This window comes from Ursus americanus, chromosome 4 (assembly GCF_024610735.1).
Source record: "Ursus americanus isolate L20-20 chromosome 4, mUrsAme1.1.p, whole genome shotgun sequence".
Lineage (NCBI taxonomy): Eukaryota > Metazoa > Chordata > Mammalia > Carnivora > Ursidae > Ursus > Ursus americanus.
Genome location: NC_142130.1, coordinates 6,284,300 through 6,295,468, shown reverse-complemented (window position 1 = coordinate 6,295,468; position 11,169 = coordinate 6,284,300). Strand labels below are relative to the sequence as shown.

Genomic DNA, 11,169 nt, shown 5'->3' with positions numbered 1-11,169 from the left:
TGCTTCAAACTGCTTTGGTGAAAGTCTATAAAATCTAGCAGTTCAAAAAATATGTAAATTCAGGCAGCATGTTACTTAATGGTCTTTCTATGTAAAATATACTTGGAAATGTATGAAACCTTCAGGCTCTAGCTACATAATGTTCACCAACCTTTGAAAAATATTTGGCCTTGGTGGTATGGAACAAGGGTTATTCATGTCTGCATAACTGAAATAAACTGAAAATGAGAGGCTATTTCATTTTTATTCTAGACAATCTCCATTAGAAAATTGGAACATATTATGTTTCTCTATAGCCATTTTCCCTCCCCTTATTTCTATTCCTTTATCCTAACTACTGTAAGGAGACAGTGCCCACATTCCTTTCCACTTTTGTGTTCCCACTATCATGATTCTCGAACGTTGTTCATTCCAGTCCTTCATTCATCATGATGTTTTGAAAAAGTTACCATTCCCTTTCCCTTCAAAACTTGTTGGAAGTTAGCTGTGAAATTTTTTTTAGGTATTTTATAAACTGAGGAGTAAATCTTAAAATAGCTGAATTTTTCTTTCTTTCTATGAAGATTTGCATCTTGTAAGCAAATTTCTCTCTCTCTCTTTTTTTTTAAAGATTGTATTTATTTATTTGACAGAGACAGCCAGCAAGAGAGGGAACACAAGCAGGGGGAGTGGGAGAGGAAGAAGCGGGCTTCCAGCAGAGAAGCCTGATGTGGGGCTCCATCCCAGAACCCTGGGGTCACGCCCTGAGCCGAAGGCAGACGCTTAACGACTGCGCCACCCAGACACCCCCTGTAAGCAAATTTCTAAGTCATAAGAATTGATCTCGAATTGAATCAATTAAGATATCTGGAAAGACATGGGGAAATATTTGAACACTGTGAGCAGGGAAGTGATAAAACAGGGAACTATCTGGTAGTAGGCTACCACTAAATTATTTCATGCAAAAAATCTCACTTTGAATTTGATCACTGTATTTTTTCCTAGTTCTCCTCCCATCTGGAAATGTCAGAATCCTTCCAGAAATCAGACTGAATGGCCTGGAATAATCAGTCAGTCATAACTGAATTCATACTACGGGGTCTCTCCAGTTCTTGGGAACTCCAGATCTTCTATTTCCTGTTTTTCTCCATAGTCCATGCATCCACTGTATTGGGCAACCTCCTTATTGTGCTCACCATCGTGTCAGAGCCATGCCTTCGCTCCCCCATGTACTTTTTGCTGGGCAATCTCTCCTTCATTGACATGTCTCTGGCTTCATTCGCCACCCCCAAAATGATTGCAGATTTCCTCAGTGAGCACAAAGCCATCTCTTTTGAAGGCTGCATCACTCAGATATTTTTCCTGCATCTGTTAGGGGGTGCTGAGATTGTACTGCTGATATCTATGTCTTTTGATCGGTACGTGGCTATATGTAAACCTCTACGTTACTTAACCATTATGAACCGAAGAATGTGTGTTGGGCTTGTCACGCTTTCCTGGATTGTTGGCATCTTTCATGCTCTGAGTCAGTTAGCATTTACTGTGAATCTGCCCTTCTGTGGACCCAATGAAGTGGACAGCTTCTTCTGTGACCTCCCCTTGGTGATCAAACTCTCCTGAGTAGACACATACATTCTGGGAGTGTTCATGATCTCAACCAGTGGCACGATTGCCCTGGTGTGTTTCATCCTCTTGGTGATTTCCTACACGGTCATCCTGGTCACTGTTCAGCAACATTCCTCTGGTGGGTCCTCCAAAGCGCTCTCCACTTGCAGTGCCCACTTCACCGTTGTGACTCTTTTCTTTGGCCCATGCATTTTCATCTATGTATGGCCTTTCACAAACTTCCCAAAAGACAAAGTGCTCTCAGTATTTTATACCATTTTCACCCCCCTCTTGAATCCAGTGATCTATACCCTTAGAAATAAAGATGTCAAGGATTCCATGAGAAAACTTAGTAGCCGCATCTTTAAGTCTAGGAAGACTGATCATACCCCTTGATTTCCTCATACAAAAATGAAATACTTGTTTCGCATTTATCCTCCTCATTCAGTTGGTCAACAAAGTGATGCTACTGCAAGAAGCTGGTAGTTCATGGCAGAACTATTTATGTAATCAGTCTCCGCAGTCACAGAGCTCTGGTCATGTTAATTGTCCTCATACAATATCGCATTAACTACAGGGCACCATCAAACCTGTACTCTACATTTTACTGCACAGAGACCCACTTTTGGACTATTCAACTTCTGTCGGATATAAACATATATTTGAATATTCCTTCCCCTGAGACATATGCATGTTTTAAGAGTAGATTCTCTCCTACTCTCTTGTAATAGCCTCTAAGAAAAGAGGCAAGTGTGAAAGCACCGACACCTAGTATAGTACCCCTGTACACTGAAGTTACAATGAAATTTTTTATTGGTGACAAAGGTGCTGATGAATGGATTATTTTAGTTTAAAAGTCAGGAAAAAGTGGAAGGTTCTTGGTAAGTAAAAATATTTGTTATTTAATGTTTTTGTAACCCATCTTTGATGAGAATAAGAATGTATCTTATTTATATTCTGTCCCTAAGTTCCCTAGAGTGGATTTTCCAATTTTAAAGTAGTACAGTTAACTCCAGAAAATTCTTATATATATAGATAGATAGATAGATAGATAGATAGATAGATATAAAAGATTAATATGTGGTATACAGTAAATTCTATCCACGCTCCCATTCTAAAAGATGACACTAAGACCCAAGGACACAGCTTTTTCAGGGTCATGCTAGAGGCAGGATCTAGGTCATCCACCTACAAATAGAGATACATGTTTATTTTCTAAGCAGTAACAAGTTATTTTGGTGCTATACTTTTTGTTATATTGTTTCTGTAATCAAAGGATAAATAGTTATGTCCTAAAGGATCTGAGTCATTTTCCCCCTGATTAAGCACAGTATTTGACTTAAAGGACCTATGAAATAGTGGTCTTTCAACATATTTGATATAGCTAATAACGGGAGTTTTTAGAAGATAGAAATCATCTAGCAGTATCTATTGATTTTACAGATCATGAAAGTGAGAACTGGGGAATAATTTTCCAAAGGTCATGTATCTATATAATGACAGTATCCTAGAATGTGCCTGTCTTCTCTCTCTGTCTCCCTCTCTCTTGCCCTCTCTCTCTCTCTGTCTCTCTCAACTGAACAAGGGCTAGGTTATCTTCAAGAGCATTTGGTCATTGTCATTCTGAGAGCTACACATAGAAGAAATGTTTAATGCATATAAGTGGATGAACTGTAACCACAAATAATTATCTGCCTGCTTGCCATTGTCAAAGTTAGCATAACATTGTAATATTGTACTAGCTTGGGTTTAGATAAAGACAGATGAATATATAGAGATGACTGATGGGATAAATACATTGTAAAGAGTTGAAAGAAAGATAAACCAATCATTAGGGGAATGGATGAGCAGATAAATGGAAAAGGAGATGGATGGGGGGATGGCTGTATAGCAAGATAGACAAATACTTAAAATCATAAATAAGTGAAAAAATATCTTACTATATTGACTCAATAGTCCATGTGCTGAATCTATACAACTATAGATTGCAACTGTCACTTGTTTAAAATTTAAAGGCTATTGAATTTAGTAAAGTCAAAACAGGATACTCTGAAGTGTGTTTCTTGTGATGAAGTACAACCAGTTCAGTTTAGGAATATATTTAACGGTCACTTGAGAGATCCACCAATGAATTAACATTAGTAAAAAATAATAATAATTTATGGGGTGCCTGGGTGGCTCAGTTGTTAAGTGTCTGCCTTCGGCTCAGGGCATGATCTGGGTGTTCTGGGATTGAGCCCCGCATGAGGCTCCTCTGCTGGAAGCCTGCTTCTTCGTCTCCCACTCCCCCTGCTTGTGTTCCCTCTCTCGCTGGCTGTCTCTCTGTCTGTCAAATAAATAAAATCTTAAAATAATAATTTAAATACCTTTGGTTTATTTATGACTCTCTGAATATTACAAATCTGTTCTCCCACCTTCTCAACTCTGGTGATGAGATCAAGGTTCCAAGTTGAGTCTTTCATATTTCGTTCTGATCAACAGCATATGGTTGGCTCATCAGGGTAAGGAATGCTGCAAATCTTTTGTCAGACTGCAGATTTTGTGTTCCAGTTTAGCATCTTAACATACACACTGCTAGGATTATAGCCATATAAATGTCATGAGTTTCATTATCTGGAAATTTACGTGTGCTTGAAAATAAGATTCCAAGTATTAGGAGAACAACATGGGAAGTTAACCCCAAAGACAAAATCTAGATGGTTGGCATAAGCATCAACCTAGGAAAATTTGCATAACGGACTCCCATTCTCCATTCTAAGCCCTCCACCTACAGGGTCCTCTCCCTCCTTGCCTCGTATTCTCTGCTGACAATAAGTTATCTGAGCATCCCTTTTTACCTGTCATATGACACTGAGTCCCAACTCTGTGAAAGACAAACCTAGCAAACAATTTCAGGAAATAACCTGATTTTATGATGCCATCTCTTCACCTCAGAGAGTCATTAGCCTAATTGAAACTGTGTGTAGTGTGGTTCAGTAGAGCAAATTTTTTCTTCTCTTTTTTATTCTTTAAGTAATTAGATTCCCTGTTCTCCATTTACCTCTGTTGAGCTTGTTTTACAAGTTGATCTCTAATTATAGTCTAATAAATGCAACCAGGAATAAATGTATATAGGGATATCAGAATACTTAACATTGTTCAAAAATTAAATGTACACATACACAATAAAATTGAGATTTGTTTGCGACTGGATGAGCTACAGCAGCAAGCCATCAGCCCCAGAGTTCCCAGTACCAAAATCCCTTTAGATGTATTTCTCTCCCAGCAAAGAAAGAAAGAAAGAAAGAGAGAGAGAGAGAGAGAGAGAAAGAAAGAAAGAAAGAAAGAAAGAAAGAAAGAAAGAAAGAAAGAAAGAAAAAGAAAGAAAGAAAGAAAGAAAGAAAGAAAGAAAAAGAAAAAAGAAAAAGGAGAGAGGAAAGAAAGAAAGAAAGAAAGAAGGAAGAAAGAAAGAAAGAAAGAAAGAGAAAGAAGAAAGAAAGAAAAAGAAAGAAAGAAAGAAAGAAAGAAAGAAAGAAAGAAAGAAAGAAAGAAAGAAAAAGAAAGAAAGAGAAAAAGAAAGTAAGATCCATTGTTTCTGCTCAAAGAACTACTGTTCCCGGCTCATTCTAGGAGCCACAAGGATAATCAGGAATGTGGCCTTTCATTTGATGATGTTGACGATATAGCTGTGGATTTGTGACACTTTATTATCAGAAACTTGAAAAAAAGTGATTTGTTTCATGTGCCATTTTTTCTGGTCAGTTAACAGTTTGTGCTCCCCCGTCCCTTTGTACCAGAAAACCTACTTTACTTAGAAGATGTTACAGTTTTCATTTCAAAAAACTGTAGTGGTTTTAGAACCAAGACATAGTATGATTTTATAACACCCACCTTCAAGGTTTAACCTAAGCCCCACCTCTTCAGGGGAGGCTTTTTCAATTCTTTTATTAACTTCTCTCTCTCTCTTATTAACTTCTCTCTCTTCTCACAGCTAATATTTCCTGCATTATTGATTTTATACATTGCTTTAGATTGTTGCTTAACCATTTCTTAAGTCTGTGTCTTTTCTTCTTGTAATTTATAAGCATTTTAAGAACAGAAACTTTGCCCTTGCTTGTTTTTGTTGTTGTTATTCATTTGCTTGTAAATCTGTTTTTAGTATCTGCCATAGCATTTGACTCAGAGCACAGTCAGAAGCAGTGATTTGGTACAATTTTTAAACTAATTATGTTTTTCTAACTGTCCTTTTGTGTTTTCTTTGGTACTGTTCCACCATTCTTCGTATCATAGTAATCACAGAAATGTTGAGGTAGAGAGAATTTCAGAGATAAGTAGTTGCCCCTATCAAATTCTGACTCTGGAATTCTGCCATTAATTATGGGACCTTGTACAAACCTCTGATCTGATTAGATCTTCTATGAGGTCCTTTCAAGTACTATTATCATGTGTAGGACTTTTAATTGTCAATTCATTTTATCCTGCGGTAGTTCAAGTATAAAACTTCCTAAAAGTCAAGGGAAATTGAGAAGGTCAGAATCTATAGGAAAAGGGACTCTGGTTTTATATCCTTTAAATAATCCTGGATACCCAGGAAGGTGTGCGTCCCATAAATTTTGGTGTGTTGTGTTTTCATTTTCATTTTTCTTGAGATACGGTCTAACATCTGTTTTTTTTTTTATATACAATGGTCATTTGAAAGTATGCTAATTTACACATATTTGTGAATTTTTCCATTTCCCTTTGGTATTGATTTCTAGTTTCATTCCAGTATGGTTGGGAAAGACGCTTGGGATGATTTCAGTCTTCTTAAATTTGTAATGACTAGTTTTGTGACCTAGCATGTGATCTTTTCTGGAGAGTGTTTCATGTGTACATGAGAAGAATGTATATTCTGGTCCTGTTGGGTGAAATGTTCTGGATATGTCTGTTAGGTCCATTCGGTCTGTAGTGTTGTTCGCACCTGCTGTTTCCTTACTGATATTTAGTCTGGATCATCTGTCCATTATCATTTGGGGTGTTGAAGCCTACTTTATTGTGTTGCTGTTTCTCCCTTCAGATATGTCAATGTTAGCTTTATATATTTAGGTGTTCTCATGTGCATATATATTTCTAATTGTTACATCTTCCTGTTGAATTGACCCGTTAGCATTACATAATGACCTTCTTTGCTCTTGTGACAGTTTTTGACTTAAAATCTATTTTTTTTCAATATAAGTATACTCCTCCTCTCCTTTGGTTATCATTTGAATGAAATATATTTTTCCATCCCTTCACTTTGAGCCTGTGTGTGTCCTTAAATCTAAAGCAGATACCTTATAGACAGCATATAGTTGGATCTTGCTTTTTATCCCTTCGGTGACCCTATGTCTTTTGTTTGGTGAGTTTAATCTATTTACATTTAAAGTAATTATTTTTAGATAAGGACTTACTATAGTTGTTTTGTTGTTTTCTGTTTTGTAGTTCCTTTTTTTCCTCTTCTCCTCATCTTTACTTTCGATGTGTTGGTTCTTTGTAATGGTATGTTTTGATTCTTTTCTCTTTATCTTTTCTTGTATTGCTACAGATTTTATTCTTTGTGGTTACCGTGAGGCTTGCAAAAAAACTTCTTGTTATAACTGTCTGTTTTGGACTGATTACAGCTTAACTTTAATTGCGTACAAAAACTATACTTTTACCCCCTGACACACACTTTGTAGTGTTGTTGTAACAATTAAGCAGATAAAATAGCATGTCTAAAGCCCTCAAAAGAATGGAGTGTAGCACATGGGAGGAAGAGTAAAATTAATGTTTAAGGGGGAAAGGAATGTAAAATAAGGAGGTAAGCAAGAGTCAGATGATTCATGTCCTACTATACACTGTAAGAATTTGTTATTGTATATTCCCTAGCCACATTAGTATTTTTTTGTGATACATAGAATGAAGCCTGTCACATTTTAAGCTTTTAGTAATAAATATCTGAGAATAAATACATACATCATCTTCATCAATAATAAAATCAGCAATGTTAAAATCAGCATTAAATCAGAATATTTCACCCTTGGAGAGACAAGTGCTGAGCTGTATATGCCTCACTGGGGATGTCCAGGTCTCTTCTATAATCCTTCCTGCTCCCCTCCAGGTATTCTCTGTCACCTTAATGTAAAGGTTTCCACCAACTTGCATGTCATCCCCCCAGTGAAAACACACCAAAATGCCATTCAGAACTGACACCAATAAGCCAGTAAGATTGTTTCAGGGTATGAGAGGAGAAGAGATTCTGGGGCATAGCTTTAAGATGCAAGGTGATGGGAAAAGAAGAGAAGAGGTAAAAGGGAACCCTAGTTCCAGAAATTGCTGGGCTAACAGTTCCAAGTCACCTCACCTTATAACCTAAGATTCAGTGTTCTGGTTAAGTAAGCAAATTCAGGATTATATAGGAAAGTTGTAAAGAGATAAGAAGACCAGGATAACTTTTCTTCTGTAGCTCCAATGTAGTCTTCAAGTGCAAACTATATGTTTAGTACCCTGTGATCCACCGTAGAAAAAATAAGTAAGACAAGGCTTTTGTCAGATCACCTGAGAAGGCTATAAAAAGTGCATATTACCTAGTGCAAGACAAAACAGATAAGATCTCTGGTGTTAGCCCAGTCTAAAAACTCATTTACAGCTTAGAATTCTGGCCTAATGTTGGCAGGTTTGTTTTTCTTTCATTTTTAAAGAAAATCTATGAAGCTCTGTTTTCTTATGAAATCTTCCGTTATCTAATTTTATTAAATTAGTTTGATTTCTTTATAAACCTTTGAGGAAAGACAAAAACATGTTGGGAATACAGGCTGTTGACTTGCAAACTCTGCTAAAGAATGATGAGAACACCGGGATAGAAGTTGACAAACTTGCCCCAAACCAGAAACCTAGTAAGTGGTATAGAGCTTGGGTTCCAATCAGACAACCAGGCTTCACTGGTGATACAGCCCCCACTCCAAGAGTTTTTTTAGTCTCGTGTGTACTGCAGACCCCTCTGAGCTTCAGTCAAGCTCAAAGCCTCCTCATTAGAATAATACTGCAAACGCATAAACTAAAATACATAGCACTGTAAGGAAAACCAATTACATTGAAATATAGTTATCAAACTGTGCTATGTGGACCGTTTGGGGTTTAATCGATTCCCCAGGAATTGGCTTTACCACGTAAATGCCCTGGTGGAAATTAGGTATTTATCCTACAGCTTCAGATTTATTCTAGCCAGTCTGACTTGATGCTTCACAGTTCCAATTTTATAGTTTCTTAAACAATACTTCTACCATGTCTCCAAATAAACTATTCCCTTATATTTTCATAAATGTGGGCAAAATCTTTCCGCCTGTAGTTGTAACTTTATTAATGTGCTAAAGTGAATAGGTAATTGTCACCATTCATTTCTCAGTTAATATTTATGATAAATCTAGTTATATAAGAATTTTAAACATTTCACTACTATCTTTTGAATGGGTAAAAGATAAAGGGAGACAAAATATGTGAACAATATTTTATCACTTTTGAATCATATAAACTTTACTTAAAAACATTGTGATAAAACAAGACACTGACCTGTAGAACATTTATTAATTATTTTCCCCTTTCATGCCATCATGGTATATATTTCAACTTAAAATGATTAAGAAATTTCTTTTTTTTATTATAATCATATTTTTTTATTATGTTAGTCACCATACAGTACACCCCTGGTTTCTGATGTAAAGTTCGATGATTCATTAGTTGCGTATAACACCCAGTGCACCATGCAATACGTGCCCTCCTTACTACCCATCACCAGTCTATCCCATTCCCCCACCCTCCTCCCCTCTGAAGCCCTCAGTTTGTTTCTCAGAGTCCATAAAATATAATACTTCCTTCGAAAAACACAGACCTATAAAGGACATTAACTACATCAATGCACCAAAGATTAATAATTGGCACAAATCCAATATTTTAACATTAGTTAATATTAGGTAAATTGGAACATCCTATTATAGTCTTACAACCATGTTCTTGAAGTTCAAGTAAGCATATCTATTTCTATTCCATTTACCCTGTCATTTATGCATGTCTAACACAATGGCAATAATAACAATGATATTATTAGTTAGCATTCATTAAACCTTTAATGAGTGCCAAGCACTGTTAATTATGTTACATGTCTTTTTGTTTAATTTTTTACAATATTCCTAGTCTACATTTTATAGGTGAAAAAACAGAGTCTCAGAAACATTAAGAATACATGCTCAAAGTTGTACAACAAGAAAGTGGTGAGATTGGAATTTCACCTATAACAGACTGGTCCCATCTAATTGCTAGATATATGTTTCTTAAAAACAGAGAAACAGATCTTGTACATTAATGTATCACAAGCACCCAGGAAAGACCTTAAACGGAGTAGGTTCTCAATGAGTAGTTATTGAACTAAAGACTTATCAGAAGCAGGGTTTATATTTAAAACAAAGATGTGGAGATTCCTCAAAAAGCTAAAAACAGAACTACCCTATGGCCCAGCAATTGCACTACTAGGTATTTATACAGAGGATACAAACAGTGATTCAGAAGGGCTTATGTATCCCAATCATTATAGCAGCAGTGTCCACAATAGCCAGAATTTGGAAAGAGCCCAGATGTCCACTGACAGATGAATGGATAAAGAAGATGTGGTATATATATATATACAATGGAATACTATTCAGCCATCAAAAAACGAAATCTTGCCATTTGCAACAAGGTGGGTGGAACTAGAGTATATTATGCTAAGTGCAATAAGGCAGAGAAAGACAAATACCATATGATTTCACTCATGTGGAATATAGGAAACAAAACTGATGAACACAGGAGAAGGGAAGGAAAAATAAGATAAAACAGAGAGAGAGACAAACCATAAGTGACTCTTAACTATAAGAAACAAACTGAGGGTTGCCGGAGGGGAGGTGGTGGGGTAATGAGGTAATTGAGTAATGGGCATTAAGGAGACACGTGATGTAATGAGCACTGGGTATTATATGCAACTGGTGAATCACTAAATTCTACCCCTGAAACTGATAATTCACTATATGTTAATTAACTTGAATTTAAATAAAATCTAAAATTAAATTAAATTTAAAAAATTAAAACGAAGATGATAGTTTTTATTGAAGAATGGACTTGAGACAAAAGGACATTTTTACCTTCACTTTTTGTCATTTGTCTGATTGACTTTGAGGCAAGAAGGAAGAGTTTATGATTTGGCTAAAAATGAACTAGTATTTTAAAATAGAATATGGTTTTATACCTAACTCCAACTCTACATTTCTTCATAAACTTCTGCCACATTATTTAACTTCAGATATTAAGTATTTGGCTTGGAGATTTGTTGAAGCATGCTGAAACCTTAGAGATACAGAATAAATGTCAGAAACTATTAATACCATTAATGCCAAACTGTCTAAATCCATCATAACAGATTGCTTCTTAAACTATTTTCACATACTTTAGTCAGTTCAAAGAGATACAGCCTATCAGTATACTGTTATTCATAAAAATCAAAGTATCTGGCAATCTAATCTAATTTTTTCCAACTACCCTCCGTGTCAGCAATGGAAAAATAGAAAGTGTTCTTTTGTTTTT

At 36.0% G+C, this 11,169-nt stretch overlaps 1 pseudogene; it reads left to right on the top strand.

Moving 5' to 3' along the window:
- The first annotated feature begins 864 nt into the window (after nt 1-864).
- Nucleotides 865-1,980, top strand: LOC148110199 (olfactory receptor 4K3-like; annotated as a pseudogene).
- The last annotated feature ends 9,189 nt before the right edge of the window (nt 1,981-11,169 follow it).